The sequence below is a fragment of the Nanorana parkeri genome, unplaced genomic scaffold (genome assembly GCF_000935625.1).
Source record: "Nanorana parkeri isolate BGI_ZX_2015 unplaced genomic scaffold, ASM93562v1 scaffold9, whole genome shotgun sequence".
NCBI lineage: Eukaryota > Metazoa > Chordata > Amphibia > Anura > Dicroglossidae > Nanorana > Nanorana parkeri.
In genome coordinates, this window is record NW_017306277.1 from 1102673 (window position 1) to 1123814 (window position 21142).

Here is a 21142-nt window from a genome sequence, read left to right on the forward strand (position 1 = left end):
CAGTCCCCCCTTAAATTGGCCATTCTTCTCTCACCCTAATCCAGGCCTAACTCATCTGTTCCAATGTGCTGTGGAACTCTTTTATGCTGTACGTTAGACGAGTGATGGCTTGTCCATCACCCCCCTTGCCACAGACTTTGCACATAGGAAAGTCAGATGCTGTCCCTAAGCTGAAATGGAGTTGAACTTCAGAGGGAAGGACTGTATTGGAGTATACTCCTCATAATCAGGAAGGGGAATGTCCTCGGCTTCACAGTGCAAAAGTGCGGGTGAGGTGCTCTCTATGGTCTATATCCCCAGTCAGGTCCTGTGGTCCACCCCACAGATCCCCAGCTGTCACAGTTATTACCCCAATATTTGTCAGTCACACAGACATAAATGATCAGGTGTCTACCTGAGCTTTGGTGGCTCATTATGTGGTATTCAGTTCCTGGGAGTATTCGTACAACATTATACCAAGCTTCTGCTGTTTTGAGCAGATTGTTATCCACCAAAACGCCTCTCTTTTCTCTCAATATCTTTCGCCATTCTTCCGGCTGCAGCCGGCCCCTGTTTTTCTTTATACCACACACTTTAATCAATTTCTGCAGCTTGCATGTGTACACTTTTCCTTCCCTGTCCTCCACTAACTCACATGCAGTTCTCCCTTTATCTACGATGGTCTGTTTCTGTCCCATAGCGTCTGCTGGCAAACTCCTCAGCACGTACTCTCTGTACCTCCTCTGACTCAAAAGGTTCAGGATGTTCTGGCTGCAGTGGGTATCTAACTATCCCTCCCTCCGTGCTTCTCTGTGAATTGGTTCCAGTGATTTCCCTACTTCTTCCTTCACTGGGTAATGTACATTCAGGCGAAAGACCAATATCCCAGGGAGCTCAGGTATCAGAGGGTGGCCTCCTAAGAACCCTTGACTGTATCCTGACTCCTTCACTTTAACTAATTTCCAGCCACCCTCATGAATGGCAAGCAACAATCCACAAACGCAATCAGGACATGACATACCGTTACATAGACAGACAAACACGTCCCGTGACTGTCACGAGTGAGAGCAATTGCCGACCAATCTTTATCCGTGCTGTCGCTGCACCGCGACTCGCTCCCAGACACCCCTTTCTACGACGCGCACACCGCGCTGCCGGTTACCAAAAGAGTTACCGTGTCTTATTATGTTCCCTTGGTCTCAACAATTGTATCACTTTGTGACCAGTCACAGACAGATTATACACATACCGAGTGATAGATATTACTTCTGACAGGAATGGGTAAACTGAGCCTCGGGCAAGATATTTACCTGTCTTTGGTGACCCCAGACAGCCGAAGTGACCCACAGAGGTACCAAACAGAGACGGGACGTAGCGGTATACAACAAAATTTGTCTTACCGTACTCTCAGAGGTGATCAGTCTCCGCCCGGTCCGGTTGGCCCGTCTGAGTGTCCTTGTGGTTCGGCTGTCGGTAGGTACACAACCCGAGGCCCCACGTTGGGCGCCAGCTGATTTGGGTGGGCTTAAAGAAGACCCCTTTCTTGTAATATCTATCCTCGTCCGAATTCACCTAAGTCAAGTTGTCATGCATGCACGGGAAGAATCAGACTGACACGCTGTATCAGATGCAAAGATACTTCTGCTTTATTACACAGGTCACAAAGCTTATATAGATTGAGGAAGGGGAGTTCTCGTGGTTAGTATGGATACATGATTCAATGCTTTATTAGGTATTGCGTTTAGTACAGATAGTTGCTAATATATTTTAGTTCCTTATAAGGTGTTCTTCTATATCTTCCTATTTCATCTTTACTCTTGTCAACAAGGGCGTAGGACAAAATGGAGGCGCCATCTTAGTTTCTTCAAGCTGCACATGAAGGGAGGGGTTGAGGAGCTAGGAGTAAAATATCTTATCTTTAAGGAAAATGACACACATATAGACAAGCATATTGTAAAGAGAACAATGGACATTTTATATCATGTTTTATATCCATCACAAGTGGAGTGTATCAAAAAACACATGCAAATGCACTGGAACGCACCGGAAATTCAGTCTAATACAGAGTATTATCATCATTAATAATAATAATTTATTATTTTATTCAAGTTCTAATCAAGCTTTACATGCATACAATGTATTTTTTGTTAAGTGGACATCATGTAAAGTTTGGGTGGTACCTGGTTTATCTGCTTTCTCTGCACAAAATAAAACCTTTTACAAATAAATGTGTAGGTAAACCTGGTTTTATGCTGCGCAAAGGGTTATTTTATTTATTTTTTACAATTTTATTCTGTGAAGGTTTTTTTTTTTTTTTTAATGCCAAGGCTATGTACCTTGGTATCCCTTCTGCTTTGGCTGTGGTCCCAGTTCTTCATTTCTATACTTCATTCGTGGAGAATAAAGAGAGCCGGCTCACAGATTTCTAAGCCAATTATTGCATTCTTTTTTTTTTTCCGTTTGCAAATCTGTTACAAATGGAACATGTCTTCCTCCTTTTTTCCAGAAGCCTAAGTATTAATGAGTTTAGTTTTCTTGAACTTTCGACTTGTCTTGTTACCAAAGGTTTTTGAAAGTGTGATATAAATGCACCCGCAGTGCAGAGCAGGTATTTAAATGTGGCAGATTTCTCAGAATTAGATTTACTCAGTATTTGCACATTTAAGCTCAATCACCAGCTATGCGGATGGCCGCGTACTCCCATAGAGAAGGACAGGGGCTGCGTACTAATCGCACGCAGCACCTGTCCTTCCCGGGAGCTGCCCGATATGGCCGTGCACGCAGCACGGAGCTGTACGTGCCGACCTTTTCTCATGTGAATGAGGCCTAAGAGCCATCTCCAGGTTCCAAAAAAACAAAAACCTACCCTCAAGCTGAAGATGGGATGCCTCAACACTTCAAGGGTGCTCATGCTCTATTGTGTAACGAACTTCTACTTACCTGATTCCCGCTCCCTCGGCGGCCAGAGCTCACCTCTCATCCCTCCACTCCAGCTCATAGACTGTCCCTGGGCGTCCTTATGTCCACCTTCCATCAGATGTGATGACCCCACTGGGCCTTCGACTGCTAGAGGGGGAAGGTTGGTCTCGGTGCCAGTCTTGAAGCCTGCGGGAGTGGGGATCAGGTAAGTAAAATTGCTTAAAGTGACATTAAACCCTCAGATTTTTTAACATAAACCAATACTGTAATGTGTGCCTTACTGTAATCCATGGTAGTTTCCCTTCTCTTTGCTGCTCTTTTTAAATCCTCATGTCTTCTCATGCTTGGGGAGAACTTCCCTTTGCAGCTCAGGGCCTCTTCCTGTAGTGCTGGCTCAGGTTACAAGCCTATACAAACCTATACACAGACACCATGTATCCTGAGACAAGGAGGTCTGCTGCAAAACAGAAGTTCTGCAGAGCATGAGAACAGATACAGATTTAAAAGGAAGAGCAGCAAAGAGAAGGTAAACCACCATGGATTACAGTAGGGCACACATTACAGTATTGGTTTATGTTAAAAAAATCTGAGGGTTTAATGTCACTTTAACACTGATCAACTAGATCGGTTAACCCTTGCCGTTCAGAATTTGTTTTTCTTTCCTCTCTCTGGAGATGGAATTTAAATTCTACAGAGTGGACAGGGCTTCATTGGTGCTTGCTATCTTTAGACGGAAGGACCTGCAGGTTGCAGTGTGATTAGGTGACGCAACTTGACAATGTTTCTCGCCCTTTGTTCTTTTTTTGATGTCCTCGCCCACCTCTCTTTTGGGCACTGCTTATCAAAGTCCCACATGTAAAAAAACATGTCCTTCGTCCTCAAATGCTGGGAGAAGAGTTTTTTTTTGTTTTTTTTTGTACTCTGTAAAATCCTTTTTTCTCCAGTAGCTCATTGGAGTACACCGCTTGCTCCCTGCGATAAGTCCTTTTTCTTTTGTGTGAGTATGTTGCCACAGATCACAATTTGCTGTGGAAGGCAATTCATGTATTTCTTTAAGAAAGTTTCAGGTCCCGGATTTAAATAATTTCATGTTGACGCGAGATCTTTTCAAACCCTTGTTCCTTCATACTATATTTTTGATTACAAACTGGTGTTTGCTTTGGTGTGTTTTGCCGAGCTTTTGTTCAAGGTGACACCATCTTAAATTGCATTCAGCCCATCTCCTAATTTGTAGGCGTTTGAAATGAAATCAGATTGCACCGTATAACCTATTTTTATAGCCATTCTGTTACTGTGTGCTGAATTGTTGGACGGTGTTTCTCTTGGTTGGATGTTGACAGTGCATCGGGGAGATGTTTTTGCTCTTGCTTATGTGACCTTCATCGCTCCTGACATTCACAGGAAGTTTTGTTGCTAATCACGGCTATATGTACATATGTTAATGCAATTTTAAAGGGATGTTCCAATTTATGTATGGGTGGGGGTGTACATTCCCTATATTTTGTAAGTGGAAAATGTATTGACACAAAGTAGCCAAATATAATTTTTCTTTAGCCTTAAGTAAGGACTGCCAGTCATTCTTTCATTTCCATTTCTTTCTCTGCATAAGTGACATGCAGATGTTTTTATATGCTAAATTATGCAACGAATGTAAAGGCAAATGCACATTAACATTCCTGTAAACATCACAACATGTTCTACCTTTTTTTTCTAAAGGCTTTGTTTTAGAAAAAGTGCCCTTGATTCTTCTTTTTTTTTTTTTTGGTGTTCATAATGTTGAAATGTTTTGAAGCAAAACATTAGACATTTTTTCCTGGAAGTAGGTAGTAATTTTGTGTTTCTTGGACAGAAGAGAAGCTAAGGGAGGGTAGTGATATCATATACTTTAAAAGGCAAATAGGTCCACTGTTTTGATTGGCTGCTAGGAACAAAGTGATTTGAAGCTTACACATGGTTGAAGACTCTCTCCCTGCACCATGTGACAATGTGAAGTTCCTGGGCAACCAATTGCAAAGCACAAGTGGTGTCACATGGGAACAACGGGGTGACCTTCTGTGCTCTCCCATACTTGGGAGTACTGGGTATTTTTCTTTTTGCTCCTGGTGGCTGAACACTGGTGGGCACTGAGGGAGAGGAAAAATCTAAGCGTTTGGTGGTGCCACCTGCAACCCCCCCCCCCTTACTGGCACAAGCTGAAGATTCAGACCCATGTCAAGTAACTGATGCTAAAGAAGGGAGCAGATCTAACCTTTTTGGAGACTGTTGGCGAAGTAAGATTAAACAGAATTTGACAACCTCTACTGTGATTGGTTGGCTGTCTTTTTAGGGCAGTAAATCTGCAATACAATCAATTTAATTTTCTTTTTTTAATGGATTTATTGGAGGTAATGTGGTGTTTCAGGTATTTTAATGGATATGTTTGGCTCCTTTTGACTGCTGTCTCTGTACCCTTTAGGCCAGACTTGCTACAATGTGTTATGTGAATTAGTGACCTTAAAGGAGAATTATGAGGCGAGTGATTTTTCACTCAGCTTTATCTGAGCCGACCTGTGACAATGAAACTCACAGGTCGGCTCAGTAGATCGGGAAGTGAGCGAACACATACCGTCGCTCACTAACTACTAGATCTATCCCTGCAGAGAGCCGTGGCTGTTACTCGCGGTTCCCTGCAGGGATTTACCCTCCCTCCCCTGTCCGATCCTCCAGCGCTGACGGGAAGGGGGCGGGCACAGCTGGCCCTGCCTCTGGCTAGGTAGAGCCAGCTGTCAATCCCGCAGCAGGGTGGATCAAGACAGTATTGTATAGCTCGCGGTATACTAAGCTTTGGGACACGGGAGGATGCTAGTTTGTGTTCTCCCATGACCCTTTGGAGAACTATGGGGAAAAGCTTTCACCCCATAGTTCTCCTTTTAATTCTGACTCGCCCAGTGCACCTGTGTTGATGCACATTTTTTGTTTGACTCCTCCAAAACATATGATATGCGAATTCCATATCTTACCAAGAGTGTTCCCAAGAGAAACTGCCTAATTCTACATTTCCAGCCTCTACCAGAAACTAAAACATTAGCTTTTAGTGCCAAGCTCCTTTTAATTCCTTATTGATGACCCATTAAACATCCAGCCCTGTTTATTTTATAGAAGGAATGTTGACCCAAATTAGGTCTGTTTGTTCTTCAACACTGTAGTTTGAAAACTGTAACAAGCCATCCATTGATCCTGTTGGTTATCTGTACAAAGTAAAACCACCTTTTACAGATGAAAACTTATTGATTTCTTTGAATTTGTATTAAAGTCTCTTTTTTTTTTTTCCCTTCCTGTTTGCAAACTGCCTGCAGCACAGATTCACAGGGGGCATAAAACATTCATACGTTATCGTTGGTTTAGAAATTGAGCTGACAAACTTATTTTGATGACAGAATAACATATTGTCATCTGAGTGAGCCTTGAAAGATAACTGCTTCATATTGACAGGCGCAAAGCTCTCGGTCACTTTGAGCACGTCCTCTGATGTGCACAGAATGCTGATAGTACAAATATAGGCCCCTTGCTGAAGAGCGGGACGCATAGTGACCTTATTAAAAGACTCTCCAAGACATCCGATGTCACTCATTGTATCAGTTCATCTTGCCTCGTCAAGTCTCGGGCCCCCTCATCGAATGTCTTCTCCAGGGGAATGTCATTATAGTGGCAGGTTCTGAATGTATGACTGACAGCACACGTTTGTATAGGAATTCATCAGCTTCTTTCAAAACCTCAAGTGTTTCACATCTTTCATTGCTGTAGGCAAAAGAGTTTAAGGATCAACTCCAGGCCACAAGTGAGATCCGTCTGGGATCAGTCCGTAAACACTGCGGCGGTTCTCAAGTCTGTTAATTGTTAAAGGCTGTCCATATTTGAGGGCCATGTTATACCCATATTTCGGGTGTAACATAAAACATGGTTGTATTTCCCCTCTGCTTATTTGAGTCAGTGTTCTTTCTGGAGTGCCTGTTGATTTTAAGTTCAGCATGTCCTCTATTCACATATCTATTCACAGGGATCTGTGAATGGGAAGACTACAAGTCCCATCAGAGATGGAACTCGCAGATCTCAATCGGTGCACAAGTTTGGTGACTTTGCCGAACTCATAGTCCATTGATTACTCCCTCCAGCCCCATGACAGAAGATCCATAATTCCATACAGACCTGGGGCTGGAATGTAAACAATGCAGCAGCCTGTGCGTTGCACCTGTGATGTAGTGATCACCATCTGCAGGCATCAATGCAAAATTAATAAATTATTTTTTTATGTGGTCACATTGACTAGAATCTGCCAAAAGGTGGACTGTGCTTTTAAACTTTAACTTCAGGCAAAGGGTTGGTATACAGATGAAATCCCTAATAAGGGAGTTGTTTTACCTGTCAAAGGATGTGTCTAAACATCCAGCCAGGCCAGAGATTTACACTGTTCTGCTACACAGTCCTGTCTGGCAAGAACAAGACCTAATTTTTCTCTGCTGCATTAAGTGACACGGGTGCCCAGGCTGTCTAGTCTGGACTGGACCGTAAAAAGAGAAGCCGCAGACAAATGGGCTAATTTCTCTGCTCTCTTCTATCAGTATGTTCCTTGTTGGTGCGTAATCACTGCAACACACGATTGATTGCTTAGGCTGCTTCTCCCTCTCCTAGACTGAGCTCTGTTGAAAAGAGGCTGATATAAGGTCATGTAATAAATTGGGTATTTGTATAAAATAAAAAATAGTAACAATTATAATCTATTCATGAACACTCAGCTGCATTAATAATGGACTACTATAGGTCTCTACTGTGTAAACATGGCCAGCTGAGTGAGGACTTGTGGCAGGAGATGTCCACAAACACAGGAGGCCACAGGCATCGGCTCTGGGTAAGTATGCATCGGTGCAGGGGAAGGATGGGAAACAATAAGTGCCCTCCTATGCCGCCTTATTGATCCTTCAATCTGATATGTGGTCTTATTGACCGATTTTATGAGCAGACATATGAGTGGCCTTCCCACAGCTGCGCCATTGTTTGCACTCTGCGGCTCTGCTTTTCTCCCCTTTTGACCTATGCATGCATCTCTTCTGCCTTAGAGAATAATGTTTCATCCCCAGGCATTTGGGCGGTCAATTCTTAACGGCAGGCAAGGGTACATACAGGGGAGTTTAGCAGATCTGTCGGCTGTAAGCAGTGCTATGGCTTTGGGTGATCCTTGGCACTAAGCTGAACCCGAAGTGTGTCAGGCCATAACATTTTAATGAAAAGGGTTGGGTTACAGATTTTTTTCCCTAGAAGAAAAACATGTGGGCCTTCCTTCCTGTGTCTCCTTTCCCCAGAGAGCTGTAGAATTGCTATAGAAAAAGCACAGCAAAACTAGCTCCCTTTTTGTCATGATCTGTTCTTGAAACTCCAGACTAAGCTGTTCAATAGGGTTGAGGCCTGTAGCTCATTCACTTGGTTTCTGCAAATGGTCTTTTTACGACCCATAAAGGCACAGAAAAGTGTAAAAAAAAAAAATAGCTACTTGTCCTCCATAGAAGAAAGTATTTACTGAAGTTCTGCTCCTGTTTTGCACCAAGATTGTGTCTTCATTGCATCAATCCCAGTGAATGGATGGGTAGTTATATGGAGCCACTTCAGGACAACATTGCTTTTGCTGATAAATGTCTAGGGACAGTAACTGGGGGTAATGTATATTTACACAGCCACATTATTTTTCTTGTAAAGTTCAGCTTTATAGTAAACACATTTGCTTAGTGTTGATACAAGTTAGTGTCCCCGGAAGCTTGTCCAGTGCAGGAAGCGATATAATGGCCACATTTGTTCCGCTGCCTTGGAGGATGCTGGTATAAATGCTACCATATGGAAATTCAGAGTCTTGTGTACTTCCATAAGAGATCCAGCTTTTTAACAAGGATTTTTTTAACCTAAACCGTAAAATGAACTGCCTACTCCCTATCTACAATCCCAGGCAAGAAAATGGATTACTTCTGGAAGAAATCACAGTTTAGAGAACTGCATTTATCTTGGGATAAAACTGCCTGAGATACAATACAAGAAGAAAAAACACATTTACATAGATAAAGTCTGGGCTAATGACTCTCATGGAATTCTCATGCAAGAAGCTGCCATTTATAATGAGGAACGCGTTTGATACTCAGAGTAAAAAATGACTGCAGCAGAGGCGAGCATTGTGTGGGGAAGCAGATTGGATTTTCGGGAAGTGAGATGGTAAAAGTCATAATGTTGTTTATCAGCTCAGTTCCATTTTTAACAGCGTTATTATCGGTTTTAATTCTTTTACCCGGTATTAATACCCGCAGGCTTGCCCCACCTTCACGATTTTTAAGCAATTTTCTTTTTTTTTTACGCGTTGGAGACTTCACTTTGTGTCTGGAAGATGTCTTTCAGTCTAATCTGAACCAAATTGTGGCTCTCTATGGTGCAGATGGGGGCCCAGTAATGACCGTTCTTCCCCTCTGCTTTTACAACCTTAACGGTGACCTTCTTCTATTCTGAACATGATAAAAAAATCTTTTCCTTTTCTCTCCCCTCTTCACTAGCTAACGCTTGGTGTATGAATCTCAAGGTTACAAAGCCTGAAAAGGGTAAACCTTTTCCTTTTTTTTTTTTTTTTTTTTTTTTTTTTTTTTTGTATTTTTAAAAAATATACTGTCCTATATTTTTATATATAGTATATCAAAGAATGGACACACACACCTGATGAGTGATGGGACATTGGGTGCAACTAAAATGAAAAATGTTTGCCAGTGTGTGTAGAAATGTAATCTACATCTTGCATGCAGTCATAATAAAAACAATGTGTGTAACATATACACTATACAGCCAAAAATGTTTTGGATGCCTATCACACCTACTATATGGTGAAAAGTATGTGGACACCCCTTCAAATTTGAGTCAGGGTGTTTCCGGTGGAGGGTGCAGCATATGGAGACATTTTAGACAATTATGCGCTTCCAACCTTGTGGTAAGTTTTGATAGGGGCCTTTTCTGTTCCAATATGACTGCCTCCTATGCACAAAGCCAAGTCCATAGGCATGGCTTTAAGAGTCTGGCATGGAGGAACTCAAGTATGCTGCATAGAGCCCTCCCCTCAACCCTACGGAATACCTATGGGATTAATTGGGAGGCAATTAGGGAGCCAGGTATTCCTGTTTACCATCAGCACCTGACTTTACAAATGCTAAATACACTATCTCACAGACACTCCAATGTTGTGGAAAGCCTTTCTAGGAGAATTGGATGTTTTAGCTGCCTCCTATATTGATGCATATAGTTTTAGCGTACAATGCCCAACAAGCTTTGATGGTATTTACAAACCTTTGGCCATATAGTGTATCATCTGTAGTTGAAGAAGATACCAAAAGACTCCAAAATAACCATTTTGGATGTAGCTGCATTAGAAGCAACATACATGCACACAGTGTATATGAATATATGTGCGTGTCGGTAAGTAACCTAGTAAATTCTGTTTGCTTACTATTCTCTGTGAGATCTGCCCAACTAAATTACCCACAGCTAGTTCTGTGCTAACCTTATATCAAGCTTGGGCCAGGGTCACACAAGAACTTTCTACAGCTATATTCTTCTCAGACAAAACAAAATGTAAAAAGAAAAGACTTCTAAAGAAGGAAACACGCTCTCTCTCTGACTGGATCAAAGTTTTAGTTTTTTTTTTTTTTTCCCCCCATTTATTTCAAAACGGAAAAGAGGGGGAAAAAAAGTGAAGCATTTCTCTGTTCTTCACAGGGTACACTCCAGAGTCAAAACTGGAATGTAAGCCTTCAGATGCATGCAGGGAGATCGGCCTACCTGCTAAAAACTTTCATATTTTTTTTTTTTATCCTGATATTACTTTAGTGCAGCAGTTCACCCTACTCCCTCTTGACATTAATCTGGTGATCTGAGAACCCCTGGTGGTGATGCTGGAGAGAAAATCCAAAACGCACCTATTGCTGGCTTTGGCTGTGCTAGATGCTGATCAAGGAAAATAAGTCATTCATGATGTTTCTCTTAGATACTGATCAGATATTTTGTTGGTTTGATGTAACTGGTCACCCTGGAAGCGGTGAGCGGGTGAGAGGGAAAAAAAGAAGTTGCTTCAAGATGTAGACCTTTGAGGCCCGATCTGTTTTCTGACTGCAAAGATCTCGCATTAAGTTAAAGCCTAACTCCAGGTAACATTTTAATTTTAGTTTTGGATAGCTTGGGGAAGGCTTAGGACCACTTGTTCGATTTTACTGCAGTTTGAGTCTGCGTCAGGGACCTTCCACCTTACTTTCTGTCCTGGTAAAAGGGTATCATAATAGGAGGTGATGGCATATTCAATGGGGTAAAGACAGCACCATAAATGTTTTATTTAGTAAAACAGCAAAGAGTTAGAACCTTTGTCACAGGGATTAAAATGGGTGAAATGTTCCCCATTATGGTCACCAACCGCAATAAACGGTTTACAGAAGGTTCTTCTTTTACTCACCGTATTCAAAATGGAGGAAGAGTTTGGTCTGGATTTGGGCTTTACGTTACCTCTAGCTTAAGCAGCGTTGAAGTGTTTGCTGGGCAGCATCAGCTGCTCACAGATTTTCTCGTCTTGCTTGACCTTGCTCTTCAAACCCCTAGGGTGCCATCATTTTGTAGCAGTGCCTATGTTTTATCCTTCATTTATAACTTTCTGATTTCCACTTCCAGTGATAGGTAGTGGGTATTGTTAGTGACGGACAGATACTGTAGGTGTGAATGTTTTAGTACAATATAATGATTGACGTGAACTTTTAAACTAGGACATGCATGGCTATGATAACAACATGCCCTTCATCACCTATCATCAAGGAATATATTACCTAAGCTTTTTTTCCGCAGTTATTCTTCATTCTAAAGAGGTCACCTACCTTGTGTGCTATAGCAGGTCACTGTGTTGATGGAATATCCTGCAATAAAGAAAAAGGTACAGTTTTTTGGTTGACATCTTGCTGAAGATGATAAAGTATATTGAATGGGGCATATACTTCACCCTTTTGTATGATTTAAATAAAATCCTGGAACAAGTTTATTTTTAAAGAGCTTCACTAAGCTTAGTTGGCATCTAAGCTGGTCTCAACAAATAAACCCAGTTCTTTCATTGCCATGAACCTTCCCATTTTAATGGGCAGGTTGACTTTTTTATTGATCTTTTGCCTTTACATATTTTTTTAACACCCCCCCCCCCCTGCCTTGTAAAACACTTACCTTTCTCCCTGTTCCAGCCATGCTCCATGTGTGGCTCTGTTTTGAGGCTACCCTGCCCTTCCAGCAATAAGGTCTCCATCTACATGCAAATTAGCGATGGCTGCATGGCGTGTCTCGGGAAGGGGGAGGGGGGGGTTTAGGGGTTTGTAACCACGTTAAACCATGCCTATGTAATGTAAATTGAAATGGCTACTTGTAGTCTCCATCGGAAGCCTGTATGATAGGTGACAATGCAGGCACACAATTGGAAGTTGGGGACAGAAGGTTGTTGCCCTATACCAACAAGGGCCTCCTGAACAAGGACCTTGATGGTCAGATCACAAGGTATCATACTCGCCCCAAATGGTCTAATACTAACCTCTGATACTGGAACTTCCGGTCAGAGGGAGATCTCCATTTGACCGGCAATGCCGAGGAAGCATGGAGCTGGCTTCCTTTCCAATCGGGAATCCAGGCAGCGGGTCATGATTTGCCGCACGACTACCTGATAACTAGGGCACATGGCACCGGTATCAGCGACTACCGAAATAAAAATATATCGGTGTGCATATACTTGTCAGATCTAAAATTGCTCTGCCACCAGTAGTCCTAGTAAGTTTTTTTGGGTTAGAGCACACTTCCTCTAAGCGTGACTTGAAATGTAATATATCGTCTTGTCACCAGGGTAATCTTCGGCAGATAACTGCGTATTCATTTGCATTGTCTTACTTTATAGGGTTTTTCTTGTGTGCCTTGAAGCACATGCATTACGAATGGAAATTGCAGCACGTCTGGTCTGCGTTTGGCCATAATCTTTCAGGTTTTTTGTGCAAAATATGAAGTTGGAAACTTGAACAGCCACTGATGTATTTGGGTTATTGATGAGAATTGAATTTGCAAAGGGAAAATGGGATTTGGTTGCAGTGTGGCATGATAATGATATAGTCCAAATGGATTTATAATGGTCGTTCATTGTTTTGCTCCTGCAGTGAGCTCTATCGCGGAATATGTATGTCTGCTCTGCAACAATAAAAACCAGCTTCAGCCACCCATATTAACGTGCCCAAGGAAGGTTAAGGCAAACAAGGAAACAGAGTCGGAACTAAGATGTCTAGCTTGAACACTAAATACAGTTTATGAGGATGTGATTGAAGATCAAATGGTTTGAGTTTAGCTGTATTCCCACTGCCAAAGCTGAGCGCCTAGATGTAAACTGATATATTTTTTTTTTTTTTCCTTTTATGTCGAAGCTGTTTGTTTGCAAATAGCTCATAGTTCCAAATGAGAGTAAGCACAACTGAACCTTCAGTATGAATCGGCTAAGTACGTTCCAGGTGTATTGAAAAACGTTAGTTTAATATTTTTGTTTAGAAAGCAACCACATCTTGAGTGGAAAAGCCTGTCCCCTACAAGCATGTGGCAGAAAAGGACCCTTGTTATCTGTGTGCAAGCAGTGGTCCCTCTGCAGGGGTCCAGTATGTCCTCTGCAATTGGAAAAGCTCATGTGCTCCACAGATTGGAGAGCTCTAGCAGTGGGTTTCTTTTTTTCTTAAGCATGGCTGGAGGTCAGCTTTAAAGAACTCCAGGCATAAGTATTCTTTACCCTTGCAGTGCTCGTTTTCATCTAGGAAGGAAAATAAATAAGTTACACTTGCCTAAACCTCAAGGCTTTTACTCCGAGCCCCCCTGCAAGGGTTACGAATATTTATTGCCTGGAGTTCTTTTTCAAAGCCTGACTTCATTATTTTTGTTTTTTGCCACATTTTGGAGAGATTTCTCATCACTTCCTGGGTCAGGTGTTGGCATATCTTCCCCTAGTGGGGACACAGATGGCAATAAATTCCGGTCAGGGATGGAGACCAGGAGTCTGGCTTAATCTTTCCCAACAGACAGTAAAATGCATATTTTGAATTATTGTGATAGAGAGTCATGATGACTTAATTTTGGATTCGTTTTTGTGAAGTAGTTGAGCTAGAAGACACATACTATTGCTGGGTTTTGTAGTCCTCTATAGCCGGTGCCATTCTGCATTCATTGCTGTATAATTTTACACTTTTCATTTCACTATATTGTACACCACAATTTTTTTTTCTTTTTTACTTCCACCGCTCCAAGCTTGCTGCAATCTCAATACAAACTAGAAGTCCCATCACTGGAGCCATTTGTTAAAATGTATTTTTTAATCCGATTAATCAAACTTAATAATCGGCTAACTAATCGATTTTGAAAATAATCGTTAGCTGCAGCTCTACACCAGAATGCAATTTAATTTCTAAACCACACAAAGTGAAACGTCAATTTTGAATTAAGACTTGAACTGCCCTTTAAACAAAATTGGGAACCTATTTATGAAGGAACTTTTTATTCTAGTAGGAAACAATTGGGTCTGAGACCTCCATAATTTTAATAATTCTAGGTCTCTTGGAGCAGTAGCTAATAGTTGCTCGCCAATATGTGCCAGGGCAAAACGTATGATGGTTGCAGCATGCACTGAAATAACGGTTGCGGAATACTGTCTCGCAGTAAAATATGGGGTGAAGAGGAAATACCCCGGCATTGATGTGAAGAAAAAAATGCCCCTGTGTCAGTGGAAGGAAATAATGCTGCTGGGTTGGTGTCAGTGGGGGGTTAAAAAAAAAATGCCTCTGCGTTGGCCGTGTCAGCTCAGTCGGATGAAGTAGAGGGGCTGGGAGACCATGGTTGAAAGGCTCAGGGGGGGATGTGATATACTACGATGCCCTATGTGTCTCTAAGCAACAGGCTGAGGGGCTCTGCGGTAGATGGGGTGCTCCCCTATCTGCTGTTCAGGCCAGACTTCTTTCTTCTTCCTGTTCCAGGTCATGCAAAATATGTATGCCCCATGGCAAGGGAAGAAGGGCAGTCTGCCCTCGCTCCCCAGCGGGCAACGTATGGAGAAGGCTTGTTCTCAGCACGAGCCTTATCTTCCTGCTCTCTTCTGCCAGCAATAAGCTGCAATTGGATGTTTTTAGAGAGCAGAATCCTCCCTGCTCTACCTGACGGGAGTTTTTCTCAGTAGCAACCAGTAAGTCAGAGAACTGAGTCTGGAGAGTCAGTAACCTAAGTGGCAAGCTGGCACCTCTGGCAAGATCACCGGTATAATCATATGACCAAGTATTTAGACACTTGTACACATGACCATCCACCATGGGGTCTTGGGCAAGTGTTCTCTGCACTGAAAGGTATGTGATCGCTTCTGTTCAGCATCTTTTTAGCTGAAGTGGTTAAAAATTCTCAGTCTCTTCTGTAACTGAATTGAATAAAGTTAACGAGGCCATCCTATATACAAATGTCTTGGCAATAACTTTTTTTTTTTTTTCCCTATTTCTGCATTTTTAATTATACCAGGAAGATTTCATTTGAAAGTGTCACTTTTTCTTACTCATTGTGTTTAGTTAAATTACCTTATCTCTTGTTAATGTAGAAACATTGAGTTTCCCAGAAAGACTGCATATTTCATTTAAAAGAACTGCAGTTTACTCTGGATAATTCATAGCGCTGAAAATGAACCAAGTCAAGGCTTGATCTGCTAGGAGTGTAACTCTATTGCTGGGAAGAAATGCATTTTTTAAGTACTTGTATATTTTTTATCTACTCTTGTGTGTGGCATACAGTTTTTGTTTTTTTTGGGAACATTTTATACAGAGCTTTACAGGCTGTCTTTTAGATTTTGTTTGGGTTTATCTGTACTGTTTTAAAGTGGACCTGAAGTTGAATAGTAAAGATTTGCTATGTAATGGTGAATATTTAGAATTGGTAATGGTAAATGAGCCTATGCAGTACCCTCAGAAATAGACCTTTTTGTCCTTATTTATATCCTCCTGAAAAATAACAGATCACCTGGTATGTCAGGGTACCTGAGCCTTCAGCCCCATCGCCGTTTACCTCATAGCTGTACAAGATCGAAGGTACTGCTGCCTCTTGACTGCTAGTCTCAGGATATATGGAGTAACATTGAGCAACACTGTTACCCACTGCTTTCCTTGATGGAGGCTCTGACTTGAGGAAACAAAGTCCTACCTCTGCAAAGATGGCTGCCTCCGCACAGAGACTCCCATGCAGAACAAGTCAGTAATAGGGGAAAGATCAGCTGCAGTGAGACCACAGACAATACTGGTGACTAGTGCTTTGCCCTCTGTGGAACAACTTCCAAAGTTTAGTTAATCGTTTTAGGCTGGGTTCACACCTAGGCGTATCGAATATGCGTGTTTGTCACGTGTTTCGCGGTTAAAAAAACGCACGACAATTGCGCGTTTCCAAGGGCTACTTGGCAGTATCCCAATGGAAACGCGCGACAAAAACGCCCCAAAGAAGCTCCTATACTTCTTTGGGCGTAGGACGTTTTGTAGCGCGTTCATGCAGCCTGTAATGCGCCCAGGTGTGAACCATACCCATAGGAAATAATGGGATTTCGGTGTTTGAGCGTGTTGGAGAGCGTAGGGACGCGCTACAAAACGCCCAGGTGTGAACCGGGCCTTTTTTTTTCTGCATCCTAGCAACGAAGGATGCTAAGGGGCATGGAGCCACCTGCATCCTAGCAACAAAGGTTGCAGATGGCATGGAGCTGCCTGCATCCTAGCAACAAAGGAAGCTTAGCGGCAAGGAGCCGTCTGCACTCTAGCAGCAAAGGAAGCTAGGAGACTAGGAGCCGTCTGCACCCTAGCAGCAAAGGAAGCTAGGCGACTAGGAGCAAAGGAAGCTAGGTGACAAGGAGCTGTCTGCACCCTAGGAGCAAAGGAAGCTAGGTGACAAGGAGCTGTCTGCACCCTAGGAGCAAAGGAAGCTAGGTGACAATGAGCTGTCTGCATCCTAGCAACAAAGGATGCTCGTTGACTCAATCCACCTAGCGTGCTTGGTTTCCCAGGAGGCTCCAATATTTGTGCTGTACACTTTTTTAACATTAGCACAAACGTTTTACATGCGTTCAACATAAAATACATTCATAAGCAGGGCCTCGGATGCAGATTTTTCCATTTTGATTTTGTGAATCTGAACTCGGCGCAAGTTTACTGATCTTTATCTTGTGTGCACTGTGTGCATTGGGCCATAGCAAACAATACACCAGTGTTCAGATCTGATTAAACAAAAAAGTGCTGATCAAAACGCAGCATTGTTTACGGGTGTATGCATGAGCTGTTTGTTTGGGTAACCATCAGTATACATATTGGTTTGTTTAGGTAACAATACACACAAACTTTCTGAGCCTGAAATGTATAATGTCCCATTTAGCACAATTTGGTGGGTAGAGGCGGCTGGAGAGGTCGTTCCCAGCCAATGGTGAGAGAGTTTGTGCGCCAGCGGTTGGCGTTCCAGCAAAGCAGCAAGCATAAGTAGAAGTGCTTTTCAGACAATGCACGTTAATGTATGTATCTTTAGCTTTTCTTTGTTGGAATTTTGTTGAAAGTTACAGTAAATGGGAGTCCTGCAGGTTAAGATGTTTTTTTAACTGTTCAGAATGTGATTGGCGTGATGATGATGCGTTTAGAGCATATGTTTAAAGATTACAAGCTACACATTCAGCAGTGGGAGCGGAGAGCCTTTATTGCAGGTGTGAGATTTAACAGCTGCACAGCCCTGGGTTGCCAAAGCAGATGTAGAAGAACGTGCAGGCTTATTCTGTTAAGCAGTACAACGGACAGCAACCTTGTGCAAATGCAGCTTTCCCGAGCAACCCATGATCTTGTGCGTTTTAATAAACGGCTAAGAAGCACGGCCCTGCCTACTGGAGTCTGAACCCCCCTTGAATCTGAACCTAAACCCTGCCTTTCCAATGTGGCAGTTCAGTAACAAGTCTCGGTCTCCTCCCCACCCTGTAACTGGACGGTGAAAGGAAAAGTAGCAGACTGCTGAGCTGTCACTCTGCTATACTCGTTTCACTGCCGCTACCAATTGGCTTCTTTCACTCCTATTTCTTCCCCCAGTCGGAGCTGTACTCTCTATAGAGACTGCAAGAGGCTGGTACTGAGTCAGATGAAGGTACTTGCACTGCTTGTTTTTGATAAAAATACATTTGCCTAAAAAGTTTATAGAGCTGCATTGTCTTTTGAAGCAGCTACTATAGTATGCTTATATGGTGTATGAGCTCTTTTCTGTTTAGCCAATTTTGAGTACCTGTCATGTGGATGGATGAAACAATGGTTTTCACTGCAATCTATTCACGTAGGCTCCTTTTTTTTTTTTTTCCCATTGAAATTTTAATGACGGGCTGTAACCTTCTCTTCTCCAACTGCCATTTTGCAGCATTTGGAAGATCTAGATCTACCAGGCAAGGCCATAAGTTCATCACGCAACACCCGCATGGCCCCGGTTTAGAAAATGCCGGGATGTTTTTATTTACACACTTTTTGGAAGCACAGGTCCTTTTTGAAGAAGCAGCAGAACTCCGTTGTGTAAATAAGATATTTCTGTGTCCTTCGCCAGGAGTACATGATAGGTCGCAAAGGCTGAAACTCCGTTGTCTTTAAACTGACATTGTCTGGGGCAAACTGTGTCTGCTACTTAATCAAGAGCTCCATAATCCTTTCAGACGTCTTATTGAATTGGGTGAGAACAAATCTGGACCTTTTATGAAACCTCGTCAATGAGTCTTCTTTCCATTGACATCTCTATGCGGCTCGTTCATCAAGAGCAAAGAAAAGGAATGTCTGTAGAAATCTATAAATGCGTCTCAACTGTGGATCCCACAACATAATCTTGGTGTAGTTGCAGGAAAACGACAATCCTTTTGTAGGAAAATTAAACCTCTGCATTTAGCACCATGGCATGAAGTCGGGTCAGGATTGTAGACACTTGGATTCTGGAATAACATTGAGTCTTTGCTGAACCTTGAGTTTGATTAGCAACTCTGCCTATTGATGTGGATGTTGCAGCCTAACTCTAGGACTCTGCTATCTCTCCCTCCCCACGTTGTGCTCCCTGCTGGCCATGTTTTTGCGCTTTTTTTCTGTGATACTTTTTCTAGATTCCTCAGGCTGGTGACATTTCTTCTCGGAACTGAGTTGTCCTCGCAGATGCAGGGAGCAGCGCTGACATGGTGACTTGGTGCTGCTCTCCATCATTGTACTGTGGATGTATAGTGGTGATGCTCCTTCCTCTCAGACTCACAGTATGTCCTCAGTCTGCCAGGTTAAGTGACGCTGGGTGTTATTTACTCCAGAAGAATGAGGACATCTTGTGGAGGAGGAGAGGTACAGCAAACGAGTACCTCCTCCGGATCAATGTTGGGTAGCTCAGTTAAACTGCAAAGGAAACCCATCATGAGAGAAACACGAAGGCTTGCATTACTAAATTCCTTCTGAAAATGCGTCGCTACCCACCCTGCAAAAAGAATGCAGCAAAATAAATCAGAAGAAAGGCCGAATTCCTGAACTGCATACTTGTTTCGGGTTAGTGACTATTGTAATTATAAAAGGTTTGCAGAGCTGATCACCCTGTGAACGTCTTAGTTTTAGATGCACACCATATAATGGCCACTTAATGGCGCTGAGGGGTATAGGAAATTCCTATGCTTCATGGTTTTATCTAGTAGCCATAATGTGGAGGTTCGCACGGTGAACAGCTGTGCAAACGTTTTATAAATACAACCCAACGTATTGAAGCTTGTAGATCTGCAAGACAGCCACGCAACCAGCATTTTGGAGACCAGATGGAGCTGAGGAGCATAGTTAATTCCTATGCTCTGTGGCTACATCTAGCGGGCAAAATGTGTTGGGAATCTAAAACTAAGACGCTTGCAAGGTGAACAGCTATTGAGCATTTTATAAATACACCCTGAAGTATTGAGGCTTTTAGATCTGCAAGGCAGCATTTTAGAGGAAGAGGTTAACACCGTGCTGCTGGTAATGAAATATGCGATCACTGGATTTCGTTAGTGTACAAAATACAATTCCTGTGAAAATTATGGATTACATTACATCACCGAAGACCTGGTTCAAATGCCGAGATTGTCAGTCTTCTATTTCTCAGAGTGTGCTGTGTAATCTGAGCAGACTGAACCTCCAGTCTAAAATAAAATGTTTGAACTATCTTCCGGATCTTTGAGCTGGTACGGTGGTTAGGCAGTAGGATGCCAGGGGATATTTTGTCACTTTCTTGGTTTTGACATTCTGAAGTCTGAACAGAGTGGTAGCGAGGAAAGCAATTTATGTGAATAATGCTCAAATCTAGTCTAAATGGTAATCTGTGTACAGACTTCAATGAGCGAGCTGCTAAAATGGTTTAAATATAATTTGTGTCAATCCTTTTTTGGTTATCTGATAATATCCAGATTAGAAGCTCCTAAAACAACTATGTCCCTGGAATAAAAGCATGTAAAGGCCAGTCTGTAATCAAAGACTTAAAGGATAATTATACCCCAGAAGAAAAAAATGCAATGAAACGTAATTTTTTAGACTGAAAATAAAAATTGTCAGACCGACACTGAAAATGTGTGCCGGCCGGTCTGGTTTCCCCTTGGACTCCTGCTGGCACAGGCAGGCGAAAGCTGCTGGCGTCGGAGGGGACACAGACCGCCGTCCAGCAGGGAGGAAGGAAGCTAGAGATGCACCACATTTTCGGCTGCATTTTTGGCCGTTCTGTTACCATCAGAATGTTGCCCATAGTACCATTTATGGCTAAAGTTCAGTCCATCCCTAGTAATATATTGCCATTTTAGATGTGATGGTGCATCAGATTACTTGTTTCAGGTTGAGAAAATTTTCAGAAAATACCTGCTGATCAACCAAGAAGTGCAGTGTCCTTGTCACTTCATACGAGGGGACCTGGAAGCATAAAACAATCCCCTTTTTTTTTTTTTTTCTTCTGTAAACTACTAAACCCATTGTCATCTGTGCACCTACATCCCATTGACGAAGGCATTTTAGAGTCTTAAAAAACCTGTTGATTCTTTTATAATGGAGATAAACCATGGCAGACATGTTTGCCGTCCAGCCTGTGTGACAACCATGGCTCTCTCAGTACATATAGTTGATGATTAAATGTAGCCATCCAGAGACAGGAAGTG

At 42.4% G+C, this 21142-nt stretch overlaps 1 protein-coding gene and 1 long non-coding RNA gene across 3 annotated transcripts in view; one reads left to right on the forward strand and one right to left on the reverse strand.

Moving 5' to 3' along the window:
• The window catches only part of PTPRG (protein tyrosine phosphatase, receptor type G), a 486631-nt gene that overhangs the window by 34488 nt on the left and 431001 nt on the right, over positions 1-21142 (forward strand). The gene's annotated exons all lie outside the window — the stretch shown is intronic.
• Positions 89-10582, reverse strand: LOC108785597. Its single transcript, XR_001941143.1, has 3 exons — positions 10572-10582; positions 8844-8849; positions 89-170 (listed from the first exon to the last, which is right to left on the reverse strand). It is a non-coding gene; the product is annotated as an uncharacterized LOC108785597 (long non-coding RNA).